The sequence below is a fragment of the Pseudophryne corroboree genome, chromosome 2 (genome assembly GCF_028390025.1).
Source record: "Pseudophryne corroboree isolate aPseCor3 chromosome 2, aPseCor3.hap2, whole genome shotgun sequence".
In the NCBI taxonomy this organism is placed as follows: Eukaryota; Metazoa; Chordata; class Amphibia; order Anura; family Myobatrachidae; genus Pseudophryne; species Pseudophryne corroboree.
This window is the reverse complement of record NC_086445.1, coordinates 325,548,041-325,562,798: the sequence shown is the minus strand read 5'-3', so window position 1 is coordinate 325,562,798 and position 14,758 is coordinate 325,548,041. Positions and strand designations below refer to the sequence as shown.

The following is a 14,758-nucleotide window of genomic DNA, read 5'->3' as shown; positions in this document are numbered from 1 at the left end:
ATCGCACACTTGCACAGCGAAGTTACACTCCCCCATGGGCGGCAACTATCTGAACGCAGGACAGAAAAAAACGCAGCCCAGCGATCAGGTCTGAATCACCCCCATAGCCATTAACAGATGGGCTGGAGGAAAAAAGTGAGAAACAAGTGCAGATATTTGTACTAATTGTAGGGTCTAACATAACTTTCTTTAAGAATTAAAATAATTTTTTAATAATGACGTGTTTTTAATGAAAAGTTCCTCTCCATATTTTATTACTAATACATATCATCCAGAATGAGAAACAATAGCTTCATGGAACAGGACACACCAGCTATTAAATTAACCACAGAACTTGCTGGAGTGTTACAAAACCCGCTGTTACAGTATATCATATAAAGGCGTATACTGGAACTGTTATTTTAAACAGGAAACATTTTTCTGCTCCGGTGACATTCATTTTCTTATTTAAATTAGTGATTCAAACTTGCATGACATTTGAAATGGTTTTGAAACTACTGTTTTATCTGCTGTGCCCCATTTGGTAAATGCTACAGCATGAGGTGTGCTGGCATGGCGGAGACAGAGAGATTGATATACTGTAGATACATAGCTCATTTTATAATGCGGGAAAACACGTTATTCTTCTAGAAGGGAAAGTGCACTTATCAACTTTCACATTAAATCAATTTTGAGTCACCAGCTTCATCTGCTTCTGCTCATTTGGCACCAAACATGCAGGTGAAGAAAGGGTGGATTTGATTCCGCACTGGTTATAAATAATTTTAGAGTTAATTAGTATGGACCAACATTTGTAAAATAAAGGGGTAAAAACCCCTACATTCCCACTGTTGGTGGTGCACCTAGAAGTCTGTAATTGCTTACTATATACAGATATCAAGAAGAAAAGAAAGAAGACTCCTTTTTTGGTGCACTCTTCAAATGAAAACAAACAATGATATAATGTACTTTGCTGGTGATAACAAAATGTAACTTTTACTAATTACTTAAAATAAATTCTCCTAATAATACACAAGGTTGGATAAAAACTGTTAAGGTGGTTAGTGGAAGAAACTATTTTGAATTTTTTTTTACCTTTCATTGGGTAACAATCAGCGGGAGGGTCTAAATAGAGCCTTTAGCCCTCCAAAGCACACACTATTTATCACAGACAGGAAAATACTATTTTGTAAAATGTGTATCCCTAATGCACTCCCAAGCTTAGATGTGGCAGGTGTATATGACCTAGAGTAGCTTAAGGTAAGTATGGATAAAATAGAACAAAAACATTAATCTGCTGTAAATGTTAGACTGGAGTTTATATATATATATATATATATATATATATATATATGTAAATAGAGCAAAGAAAGAGGCGGCACTTCCAGATTTGTAAAAGTGAAAAACTTTAAGTCATAGATCGACGTTTCGGGGGGTCTCACCCCATCATCAGGATGACATGTGTACATAAATAATAAAACATTTATACTCACAGTCTGCCCGTTCTCCCGCCCACCGCCGGCCGCAGCCCCAGGTCCCGTCTGAACACTTCCAGATTCTGGCCGCTGACGTCACCGGAAGCGGGGAACCTACGGGGACCTGCGTCGGAAGGGACAGAAAGAAACACACAGAGCATACATGAGTCACCATAGCAACACATAAACAAAATCAATAAATGTGCAAACAACAATTACGATGTGAGGAAAAGCCCCACAAAATAAAAAATGGTGACACAACAACAAATAGTGACTGCACTGGGTAGACAACCTGTTAATATACAGAACAAACGTATACAGGATTGCATGAAATTGTAAAACACAACCACATAAATAAATAAAGAAATAAATAGCTGCAGGCAATTAGTATAAGATAATGCAGCAGACATAAGGAACTGGTGCATACCTCTAGCGCACGCATGCAATATCAGTATTTTGAATAATAGCTGGCCTAAAAAGAATTCCTATACAGTGGAGGACTTCACGGGAAGCCATATAGAGCCGGCGGTGGGCGGGAGAACGGGCAGACTGTGAGTATAAATGTTTTATTATTTATGTACACATGTCATCCTGATGATGGGGTGAGACCCCCCGAAACGTCGATCTATGACTTAAAGTTTTTCACCTTTACAAATCTGGAAGTGCCGCCTCTTTCTTTGCTCTACATGTGGGATTCAATATCTCTGGGAAGGCACTCCAGTAAGTTTTTCTATACGGGGCCACGCTGTCCCTTATGAGTGCCGGGTTTTGCACATGGATATATATGTGTATATATACACACCTACTACACTGAGTATTCACTGGGGGTCTCCCACAGGTACTAGCTCGGCCCTATACTGCATAGCTTCCAAGATCGGACGGGATTGGGGTTATACAGTATGGTATGATAGTAGGTCACTGTGAGCACCACTCCAGAATCGTTGATGAGAGTTCAGAAAGTTAGAATAAGAAAAGAATAGCGGCTCTGCTTTTGCCATTAGACAGTGAAGGGATCTTTCCCACTAGTTGGAAAACCACCTAGGGAAGTGGTCACTGAATCACCAATGAGAGTCCAGATAATGAAAATGAAGAAATTCAGTTGTATTCAGTAAATTCATTTGTAAACAAATTCGGCCAATATTAAGGAAGTATGGTATGCAGGCTTTCCCAAGACCAGCCGATTCTACAGAGGAAAGTGAAGTTCACTATGAGGAATTTTCACTCCCCATTCTAGTAGTACTGAATATACATCATACTTTGAAAGAGTACACCAATGGATACATTCTAGCTACAAAATAACTAGACCACCTGATTGAAAAGCCGGTTTGAATGTCGGTTTCAATGGAAAGATGTATCAATAAATCTTTCCTAATATAGCTACACAAATACTGAGCCTTTTAAAATGGGTGGTATTCAGATTGTCGGCGGTTGGGATCCCGGCCATCGGCAACCATACTACACCCTTTTAAAATTGGCCTCTCAGGAGGACATGGAATTATAGCTTTCTTTTGTAATATGAGCATCAAAAATATTGCTCTAATGGTTGTCAGTAAATTAGACAATGGTATACATGGTTAGCACGAAATTAGCAAGTTTGAACCTATGTAACCAACAATTTATATATTGTTACACAGTGTGTAAGCTGGCTATTTTGTAGGGTAAATCCAACAACTAGCCAAGAAATATGTGGCTGATTCTAAAGAGCTGTACTCGTGCTGCGCTAAATATAATGGCACAGGATGATAGACAGCTGGTTTATCCATGTATCTCGTGCCTGCATTATCTAAAAAACATGGGTGGTTTCAGGAAACACAGATTCCATTGCTTGCATAATTGTTGTATACCAAACATTGCTGTGACTATAAGCACATTTAAGAGCAGTATACATGTATGAGCACAGGCTGGAATGGGTAGAGAGGGACAAATGGGTGCACTGTGGGTTACCACTCCTGAAGATATAAAGATGAAAGATCCCGGATCCTCTCGAGGGACTGCCGGAATGGTCTGGTGTTAATACACCAGGAGTGTGTTATCTGTCACCTGCACAATTTTCATCCGCGTCTGGTTGTAGTGTAATCCTCTACCCAGCCGCTATAGTTTCCAGGATGTGGTGCAAAATGTAGCCACGTCACCAACCCTGATGCCGCCTATTTCCCCTCTGTGTGCAGTGGAGGGACCGATGTGACTAGGGGTAACCGCAGCGGTTATTGGGGGTCATTCCGAGTTGATCGCTCGCTAGCTATTTTTTGCAGCGCTGCGATCAGATAGTCGCCGCCTATGGGGGAGTGTATTTTCGCTTTGCAAGTGTGAGAACGCTTGTGCAGCCGAGCGGTACAAAAATGTTTTGTGCCGTTTCTGCGTAGGTCTGAACTTACTCAGCCGCTGCGATCACTTCAGCCTATCCGGTCCCGGAATTGACGTCAGACACGCGCCCTGCAAACGCTTGGACATGCCTGTGTTTTTCCAACCACTCCCTGAAAACGGTCAGTTGACACCCATAAGCGCTTTCGTCCTGTCAATCTTCTTGCGATCAATTGTGCGAATGGATTCTTCCTTAAATCCATTGCCCAGCACCGATCCGCTTTGTACCCGTACTATGCGTCTGCGCATTGCGGTGAATATGCATGCAAAGTTTTGCAGAGTTTTGACCTGATCGCAGCGCTGCAAAAATAGCTAGCATGCGATCAGGTAGGAATGACCTCCATTGTGCGGACCACAGGCGATAATTGAGCGCTAGCCGCGGATGAAAATTGTGCGGGTGACGGATGCCACACTCCTGGTGTATTAACACCAGACCATTCAAAAGTCCCTCGAGAGGATCCAGGATCTTTCATCTTTTCTCTTCCGGAGTGGTAACCCACAGTGCACCCCATTTGTCCCTCACTACCCATTCCAGCCTGTGCTCATACATGTATACTGCTCTTAAATGTGCTGTTACTAACAGCAATGTTTGGTATACAACAATAATGCAAGCAATGGAATCTGTGTTTCTTGAAACCACACCTATTTTTTTAGATAATGCAGGCATGAGATACAAGGATAAACCAGTTGTCTATCATCCTGTGCCATCATATTTAGCGCAGCGCGAGTACAGCTCTTTAGAACCAGCCACATATTTCCTGGCTAGTTGTTGGATTTACTCTACAAAATAGCCAGCTTAGACACTGTGTAACATTATATATAAATTGTTGGTTACATTGGTTCAAACTTCTAATTTCGTGCTAACCCTGTATACCAGAGGTTCCCAAACTGTGTGCCGTGGCTCCCTGTGGGACACTTGCAGGGGTGCCCTGGGTTGGTGGTCCAGGACCAATTCAAATTATTCATGGTCAATAAAATAGGCAAAACCAGTGCTGGTGGCTGCCAATCATAAAATATGTGGCCAAACAGAAGCACACCTTGTCCGTCACCACACAACTGACCCTAAGGATGACATATAAACGCAATCTACTTAATGTAATATTTCTTTCTAAATTTCTCAATAAGAAATTTTTGGCCTAGGGGTGCCGTTAAAAAAATTCTGATATTCTGGGGCGCCGTGATTCAAAAAAGTTTGGAAACCACCACTGTATACCATTGTCTAATTTTCTGGCAACCATTAGGGCACTATTTTTGTTGCTCATATTACAAAAAAAGATATAACTCCGTGTCCTCCTGAGAGGATAATTTTAAAAGGCTCAGTATTTGTGTAGCTATATTAGGAAAGATGTATTGAAACTTTCTTTCCATTGAAACAGACTTTCTCTTTTCAATCAGGTGGTTTAGTTATTTTGTAGCTAGAATGTATCCATTGGTGTACTCTTTCAAAGCATGATGTATATTCAGTACTACTAGAATGGGGAGTGAAAATTCCTCATAGTGAACTTCACTTTCTTCAGCAGAATCGACTGGTCTTGGGAAAGCCTGCATACCATACTTCCTTAATATTGGCCGAATTTGTTTACAACTGAATTTACTGAATACAACTGAATTTCTTCATTTTCATTTTCTGGACTCTCATTGGTGATTCAGTGACCACTTACCTAGGCGGTTTTCCAACTGGTGGGAAAGATCCCTTCACTGTCTAAAGCCAAAAGCAGATCCGCTTATACTATTTATTTTCTTACTCAATCTTTCTGAACTCTCATCAACGATTCTGGAGTGGTGCACACAGTGACCTACTATCATACCATACTGTATAACCCCAATCCCGTCCGATCTTGGAAGCTATTCAGTATAGGGCCGAGCTAGTACCCGGTGGGAGACCCCCAGTGAATACTCAGTGTAGTAGGTGTGTGTATATATATATATATATATATATATATATATATATATATATACACATACTCCAGTCTAATGTTGACAGCAGATTCACCTTTTTATTCTATTCTATCCATACTTATGGGATAGGAACCAACTGATGGCGCAAAAAAAACAAACAAAGTGCATCAAACCAATGGATACAGATTACCTAGACACAGCTGAGACTATGCAATGTCCTTATAGGTCAAAAGTCCAGAGTCCAAAGACTTCTCAAATTCGCTTCTCGTGAATTGTCCAAAACCAAATGGTAACATGTAAAAAAACACAAATGGTACGCACTAGTTCAGAGAAAAATCCCAGATGTGAAATATGAAATATTTCTTCCCGGGTTCCTTGTACTGGGATGTCTATGGGAAGTGGTGTTCTAGCCGTACAGGTTCACCTCGGTGTGAAAGGTGTTATGGGCTCCTCACATGTGTGCTTACTTCAATATGTTTCCAAACAAGCTTATAAAGGTTTCTTTGGATTCTTAACATATAAGCTTTATATGCTCCAATAGTGCTCCAATAGTGATTAATATCCTATAATCTTTAAAATTGGCAGCTCACATTCAGGCTTACTTTAAAAGATGCCGTTCTTCCATGTAGCGGTTTCTTTATGGGTAAGTTGTCCTGTCGTCCTCAAATGTCTCCTCACTTTGTATTGTGCTCGATAAAAAGCATATAAACGAGGGGACGTGTGAGGATTCGTAATGAATTTATTATAAAAAATGGTAAAAAATGTTTCCAAAGATAAAACAGAGATAGGATCCCCACAACGAAAACCAGAAAAGAGGATCTTAATACAGCCTAGTCCGACAGTAAGAAAAAGATATTACCCCGGGAAATCTCACCGCTTTCTGGCTGGAATAACTGGTTGCTGTGGTGATCCAACTTGTCACATGCTCCCACCAACGCGTTTCTACTAAAAGTCTTTGTCAAGGTGCATGTGGGGTGTGCCATGCCCTCTATTTATACCTGGCATGGTGTATAACCTAACGCCCCTTCCTGGGCGGGTCCTGGTTCATTAATTAATGTATAGCCTTTACAAACTCAAAATTATAGAGGTGAAATACTGTGATGGGTGTTATATAAAAAATCAATTATTTTATTTAAACGAAAATAGGGATAGAGGGAGTTCGGAGAGTGTAAATACGTGTTGTGCGTTCCATTACGTCTGGAACACACACTACTTCCGCCGGACATCCGGCGGAAGTGGCACGACATGTGATCCGATACAGCGCTGCAGTGAGCGGTTACCGTGACCCCGCTCTGAGACGTGGTTGTCATGGTACCGCTTAAGCATTGCGTCGCCCACGAGAGCCGGTTACCATGGTTATGCGGGGTGACGTGTCTATAGAAACTGACGTCATCCCGCATTGTGGTGGCGTGACCCGTCACTCGGTGTATCACGCCTCCATGGTGGCTGTGCCGTGAGTCTTCCTGTTTCCTGCGTTCCAATTACAATGGAACGCAGGTGGGCAGTAAACACCTACATGAAATATAATTAAAAAGTATAAAAAATACGAGCTGATTGTACACCCAATAACGGGCCTGATTAATTACAGAACATAGAACACAGAAAATACATAGTACTCCATCTAATAATATTAAGTGGGTCTTTAAGATTTCCTTCCAATTCTGCATGTAAATTAACCCCTTTTAGGATGGGTACATGTATTATATGTAGCAAAAAAGCAAAGCATTCGGACAGAGGTAGGAATGGGGTCAGGGATAGATCACTTTCTTCTAAAGAGTGTTTATATGAGGGTGATATTCTTATACAGAGAACTTATTCGGGTTCCCAAATGATGTATAGTATAAACCATGACTAAGTTTAGTGCCTCAACCTTGGATAAGGGTAAACCCTTGAGGCCCATGTTGGAATGGTCTATAGAACATGAGACACTCCGATGATTTTTTAACGGGTGTTTAAATACAGAGGAGTGTATGGATTACTATTATATGTCATGATCATATGATATAATATATGCTATTTTTATTGCCATTTAGGTTCCCTACCTAGAATACACTTTACCCTAGTCCTGGTTGGAATTTTTAGGTTTTCCAACTAGAAAAAAGCAAAGACTGGATGATGGGATCACAGGAACCATTTTGTCTCGAAGTCCAGGTTGAGACCTGCTGGATGTAGGGTACCCATTTCAAAAATGCTACGCATTTCTCTCTTGGCAAGGTCTTCCTCCATACTATTCTTCCTCCAGTTTCCCTTTATGATGTGAATTCCGCAAAAGGCGACCAAGTCTGTAGGTTGACATTGATGGAAATCCTTGAAGTGGGCCGAAACCCCATGTGTAATGACTCCTTTCTTAATGTTTCGAACGTGCTCAGCCATCCGTTCTTTCAACTTTCTCCCAGTCCTTCCAATGTATTGTTTATTGCATGAACAGGTAAGGAGGTATACCACGTTGTTGCTATTGCAGGTAATGAAATGCTGGATACGTCCCACTCTTCCATTGGAAGTTGAGGTGTATTCCGTAATCTTTGATACAGAGCTTTTACAGTTCCTGCACATGCTGCAAGTGCCGCATCTGTGGAAGCCCTTAGTCATAATCGTACCAGGTTTTCTTTTTTCATTTATTACGCTTTTCACTAAGTGATTCTTGAGATTATCGGCCTTTCTGTATATGAACCTGGGCTTATCCCTCAGTGTTTCTTTCAGTGCTGGATCACGTAATAGGATGTTCCAGTGTCTTTTGATTATGGATTCCATTTGTTTATGTTGGCTGCTATACTTTGTTATGAATGGTACGCCCATTTCTTCCAAGGGATTCTCCAAATTCTTTTTTGATATCAGAAGATCTTCTCTATTACTAATCTGATACTCCTGGAAGGGGGTTTCCAATGTTCCAGCTGCGTATCCTTTGTCAATAAATTGCTTTTTGAGATGGGTCCCTTGTTCTTGATAGTCTTCTAGTCTGGAGCAATTTTTTCTAATCCGGTGGAATTGGCTCTTTGGTACCGACGCTAGCCAGTTTTTGTGATGGTTACTATTTGAGGGTATAAACGAATTGCAATCCGTAGGTTTCGTGTACGTGCGTGTATGTAAAGTTCCTCCTTCTATGAAGATCTCGAGATCTAGAAAGTGCACCGACCTTTCACTGATATCAAACGTGAGAATGATGTTTTTGTTATTGCTGTTAAGGGATTGGCAAAACTCCTGTAGAGATAAGTCCGTGCCATGCCATACAAAAAAGATATCGTCTATGTAGCGAACCCAGGTGACAAGGCCCGCCCCCTCGCCACCCCACACGTCCATGACTTCCTGTTCCCATTTGGCCATGAACAAATTCGCGTAGCTTGGGGCGAACCTGGTCCCCATGGCCGTACCATTAACTTGTAGGTAATAGGATTGATTATGAAAGAAGAAATTATTCTTGAGTATGAGTTCTATTCCCTCCAGAAGAAAGTCTTGTAGTAAGTTGAGATTATGTTCTTTTGATACGAAGTAGGACACTGACTCCAAACCATCAGTGTGTTTGATAACGGTATATAGTGATGAAACATCAGCTGTCACTAGGCGGTACTCTGGATTCCACTCAATACCTTCTAATTTTCTAATTAGGTCCGTCGAGTCCCTAAGATATGAAGGTGTTTTTATAACTAGAGGTTGTAACAGGTGGTCTATGAATTGTGACAGATTGGACATCAGAGAATCGGTACCCGCTACTATAGGTCTTCCGGGTGGTTTTTGCAGGTTTTTATGAACCTTCGGTAAGATGTAGAACACCGGAATCGAGGGATTCTGTATCAACATATATTTGTGATTTTTCTCTGTGATAATGTCTCGTTGCTTATACTTGTCTAGGAAGGTGGTTAATTTCTTCTTTATCTGCTCTGATGGATTTCCTCTTAGCTTCTTATATGTATGTTCATCTCCCAGCTGTCTCATGATTTCTTCGTCATAATCTTTCTGATTCAAAATAACAATTCCACCCCCCTTATCGGCTGGTTTTATTACGATGGATGTCTGCTCCTTCAGATGTTTCAATGCATCTCGTTCTTTCCTATTTAAATTTCTGGATCCATTCTTCCAAGGGATCTCCTGTTCCAGATCTTCTTTGACGGCTTTTTCAAATGTTTCAATAAAGCAGCCTTTTTTGTGGGCTGGGTAGAAGATGGACTTAGGTTTAAAGATGCTAGTTGTTGCATCTTCCTGTATTGGTTGTTCTTTGAAGAATTTTTTGAGGGTGAGTTTTCGTACGAACTTCTGTAGGTCCACATATGCTTCAAAATTATCAATCCTTGATGATGGAGCAAACTTTAGGCCTCTAGATAGGACCTTTTCTTCCTCCTCTGAAAGCTTATAGTTACTTAAGTTGAAGATTTTAACGTAACCTTGATCCTTTTTGTCCTGGATTTCTCCATCTTTACAGGGATCGTCATTCTCTTCCTGAGTTTTTTTCTTCTTCTTCTTCTTCTTTCTTTTACGCCTTTTCTTTTTCTTTGGACATAGGTTTCCCTCTTCAGTTTTCTTCCCCCCACCACGTTTACCTCTTCTGATCTTAGGGGCGGGTTTTATTCTAAAAAAACCTTTCCCTCGGTGTCCTCTCTTTGGTGATAATCGTTCCTATAACGATTTCTTCTTCCACCATACCCGTTTGGAGTATATTTTTGATGGTGGAGAATACTTCCCTCTCTTCTCCTATGTTGATATCCATCTCTCCAAGATTCTCTTCTCTCTGTCCAATATGTTCTCTTTTGAATACTTGGGGTTCTTGCTCTCCAGGACCTTCTTCTTTCCTCCCTGTAGTGATTTCTTCACTTCTCCGTTGGGGTGAATTCCTCCTGGGATTGAACCTTGTTCTCCTCCTTCCTTCTCCCTCTTGACTTCCCTCTTGGCGTTTCTCATTAAACCTAACTCTATTGTTGTTGTTGTTTCCTATCGTCTTTTGGAATCCAAAAAAAATCCTCTCCTTTTTGGTAATAAGGTGTTGCTTTCCCTCTTTAAAGTCAGTGACATCGCGTAGATATTTTTTCTTTTTTTTCTGCATTAATTCCTTTTCGTTATCCCTCACTTTTTCTACAATATCTTGCTCTATCTCCTTGTAATCTGCAAGATCCTTGAATGGCTCTACCAGATTTTTCAAGGAGTCTATCTCAGTTTCTACTTCCTTCAGTTCTTTTGTCCTCTCTCGTACCAAGAGTCTCATTAACGAAAGAGAACAGGAGTCTAGGATTCTCATCCATTCTACTTCAAAAGGTGAGGATCTATTTTGAAATGAAGGTAGTTTGTCTATTCTTAGGCCTCTCGGAATGATTTCCTCAGAGATGTATCTCTCTAGGGAGATCAATTCCCACCATATTTTTCCTTCTTTCAGCAGAGCTTTCTGCAGTCTCTCCATCATACCTTCTAGATCCTCGTCCAAACATTGGACGGAATCTACATGGTCTTGGAATATTTCTTCCAATTTTTCCCTTCTTACATCTCTATGCGAGAACATGATAATGGTGCAGCTGGAAAAATACCTTAGGGTGAAATGACTATATGGAATTGGGTTCAAGGTAAAAATCCTGCGCACTCTAATGCGGCCTTTAGTGGTGCCTTACCCTGAAGAACATAAACAATGCAAAACAATGGTATAGGAACCAACTGGTGGCGCAAAAAAAACAAAACAAAGTGCATCAAACCAATGGATACAGATTACCTAGACACAGCTGAGACTATGCAATGTCCTTATAGGTCAAAAGTCCAGAGTCCAAAGACTTCTCAAATTCGCTTCTCGTGAATTGTCCAAAACCAAATGGTAACATGTAAAAAAACACACGTAATGGAATGCACAACACGTATTTACACTCTCCGAACTCCCTCTATCCCTATTTTCGTTTAAATAAAATAATTGATTTTTTATATAACACCCATCACAGTATTTCACCTCTATAATTTTGAGTTTGTAAAGGCTATACATTAATTAATGAACCAGGACCCGCCCAGGAAGGGGCGTTAGGTTATACACCATGCCAGGTATAAATAGAGGGCATGGCACACCCCACATGCACCTTGACAAAGACTTTTAGTAGAAACGCGTTGGTGGGAGCATGTGACAAGTTGGATCACCACAGCAACCAGTTATTCCAGCCAGAAAGCGGTGAGATTTCCCGGGGTAATATCTTTTTCTTACTGTCGGACTAGGCTGGATTAAGATCCTCTTTTCTGGTTTTCGTTGTGGGGATCCTATCTCTGTTTTATCTTTGGAAACATTTTTTACCATTTTTTATAATAAATTCATTACGAATCCTCACACGTCCCCTCGTTTATATGCTTTTTATCGAGCACAATACAAAGTGAGGAGACATTTGAGGACGACAGGACGACTTACCCATAAAGAAACCGCTACATGGAAGAACGGCATCTTTTAAAGTAAGCCTGAATGTGAGCTGCCAATTTTAAAGATTATAGGATATTAATCACTATTGGAGCACTATTGGAGCATATAAAGCTTATATGTTAAGAATCCAAAGAAACCTTTATAAGCTTGTTTGGAAACATATTGAAGTAAGCACACATGTGAGGAGCCCATAACACCTTTCACACCGAGGTGAACCTGTACGGCTAGAACACCACTTCCCATAGACATCCCAGTACAAGGAACCCGGGAAGAAATATTTCATATTTCACATCTGGGATTTTTCTCTGAACTAGTGCGTACCATTTGTGTTTTTTTACATGTTACCATTTGGTTTTGGACAATTCACGAGAAGCGAATTTGAGAAGTCTTTGGACTCTGGACTTTTGACCTATAAGGACATTGCATAGTCTCAGCTGTGTCTAGGTAATCTGTATCCATTGGTTTGATGCACTTTGTTTTGTTTTTTTTGCGCCACCAGTTGGTTCCTATACCATTGTTTTGCATTGTTTATGTTCTTCAGGGTAAGGCACCACTAAAGGCCGCATTAGAGTGCGCAGGATTTTTACCTTGAACCCAATTCCATATAGTCATTTCACCCTAAGGTATTTTTCCAGCTGCACCATTATCATGTTCTCGCATAGAGATGTAAGAAGGGAAAAATTGGAAGAAATATTCCAAGACCATGTAGATTCCGTCCAATGTTTGGACGAGGATCTAGAAGGTATGATGGAGAGACTGCAGAAAGCTCTGCTGAAAGAAGGAAAAATATGGTGGGAATTGATCTCCCTAGAGAGATACATCTCTGAGGAAATCATTCCGAGAGGCCTAAGAATAGACAAACTACCTTCATTTCAAAATAGATCCTCACCTTTTGAAGTAGAATGGATGAGAATCCTAGACTCCTGTTCTCTTTCGTTAATGAGACTCTTGGTACGAGAGAGGACAAAAGAACTGAAGGAAGTAGAAACTGAGATAGACTCCTTGAAAAATCTGGTAGAGCCATTCAAGGATCTTGCAGATTACAAGGAGATAGAGCAAGATATTGTAGAAAAAGTGAGGGATAACGAAAAGGAATTAATGCAGAAAAAAAAGAAAAAATATCTACGCGATGTCACTGACTTTAAAGAGGGAAAGCAACACCTTATTACCAAAAAGGAGAGGAATTTTTTTGGATTCCAAAAGACGATAGGAAACAACAACAACAATAGAGTTAGGTTTAATGAGAAACGCCAAGAGGGAAGTCAAGAGGGAGAAGGAAGGAGGAGAACAAGGTTCAATCCCAGGAGGAATTCACCCCAACGGAGAAGGGATCCCTCCCCCGTGAGAAATCACTACAGGGAGGAAAGAAGAAGGTCCTGGAGAGCAAGAACCCCAAGTATTCAAAAGAGAACATATCGGACAGAGAGAAGAGAATCTTGGAGAGATGGATATCAACATAGGAGAAGAGAGGGAAGTATTCTCCACCATCAAAAATATACTCCAAACGGGTATGGTGGAAGAAGAAATCGTTATAGGAATGATTATCACCAAAGAGAGGACACCGAGGGAAAGGTTTTTTTAGAATAAAACCCGCCCCTAAGATCAGAAGAGGTAAACGTGGTGGGGGGAAGAAAACTGAAGAGGGAAACCTATGTCCAAAGAAAAAGAAAAGGCGTAAAAGAAAGAAGAAAAAGAAGAAAAAAACTCAGGAAGAGAATGACGATCCCTGTAAAGATGGAGAAATCCAGGACAAAAAGGATCAAGGTTACGTTAAAATCTTCAACTTAAGTAACTATAAGCTTTCAGAGGAGGAAGAAAAGGTCCTATCTAGAGGCCTAAAGTTTGCTCCATCATCAAGGATTGATAATTTTGAAGCATATGTGGACCTACAGAAGTTCGTACGAAAACTCACCCTCAAAAAATTCTTCAAAGAACAACCAATACAGGAAGATGCAACAACTAGCATCTTTAAACCTAAGTCCATCTTCTACCCAGCCCACAAAAAAGGCTGCTTTATAGAAACATTTGAAAAAGCCGTCAAAGAAGATCTGGAACAGGAGATCCCTTGGAAGAATGGATCCAGAAATTTAAATAGGAAAGAACGAGATGCATTGAAACATCTGAAGGAGCAGACATCCATCGTAATAAAACCAGCCGATAAGGGGGGTGGAATTGTTATTTTGAATCAGAAAGATTATGACGAAGAAATCATGAGACAGCTGGGAGATGAACATACATATAAGAAGCTAAGAGGAAATCCATCAGAGCAGATAAAGAAGAAATTAACCACCTTCCTAGACAAGTATAAGCAACGAGACATTATCAAAGAGAAAAATCACAAATATATGTTGATACAGAATCCCTCGATTCCGGTGTTCTACATCTTACCGAAGGTTCATAAAAACCTGCAAAAACCACCCGGAAGACCTATAGTAGCGGGTACCGATTCTCTGATGTCCAATCTGTCACAATTCATAGACCACCTGTTACAACCTCTAGTTATAAAAACACCTTCATATCTTAGGGACTCGACGGACCTAATTAGAAAATTAGAAGGTATTGAGTGGAATCCAGAGTACCGCCTAGTGACAGCTGATGTTTCATCACTATATACCGTTATCAAACACACTGATGGTTTGGAGTCAGTGTCCTACTTCGTATCAAAAGAACATAATCT

At 40.6% G+C, this 14,758-nt stretch overlaps 2 pseudogenes; one reads left to right on the top strand and one right to left on the bottom strand.

Annotated features, from left to right (window-relative positions):
* Positions 1 to 2,253: 2,253 nt before the first annotated feature.
* Positions 2,254 to 2,370, bottom strand: LOC135052099 (5S ribosomal RNA; annotated as a pseudogene).
* A 3,239-nt stretch (positions 2,371 to 5,609) lies between these two features.
* On the top strand, positions 5,610 to 5,727 carry LOC135052194 (5S ribosomal RNA; annotated as a pseudogene).
* Positions 5,728 to 14,758: the final 9,031 nt, after the last annotated feature.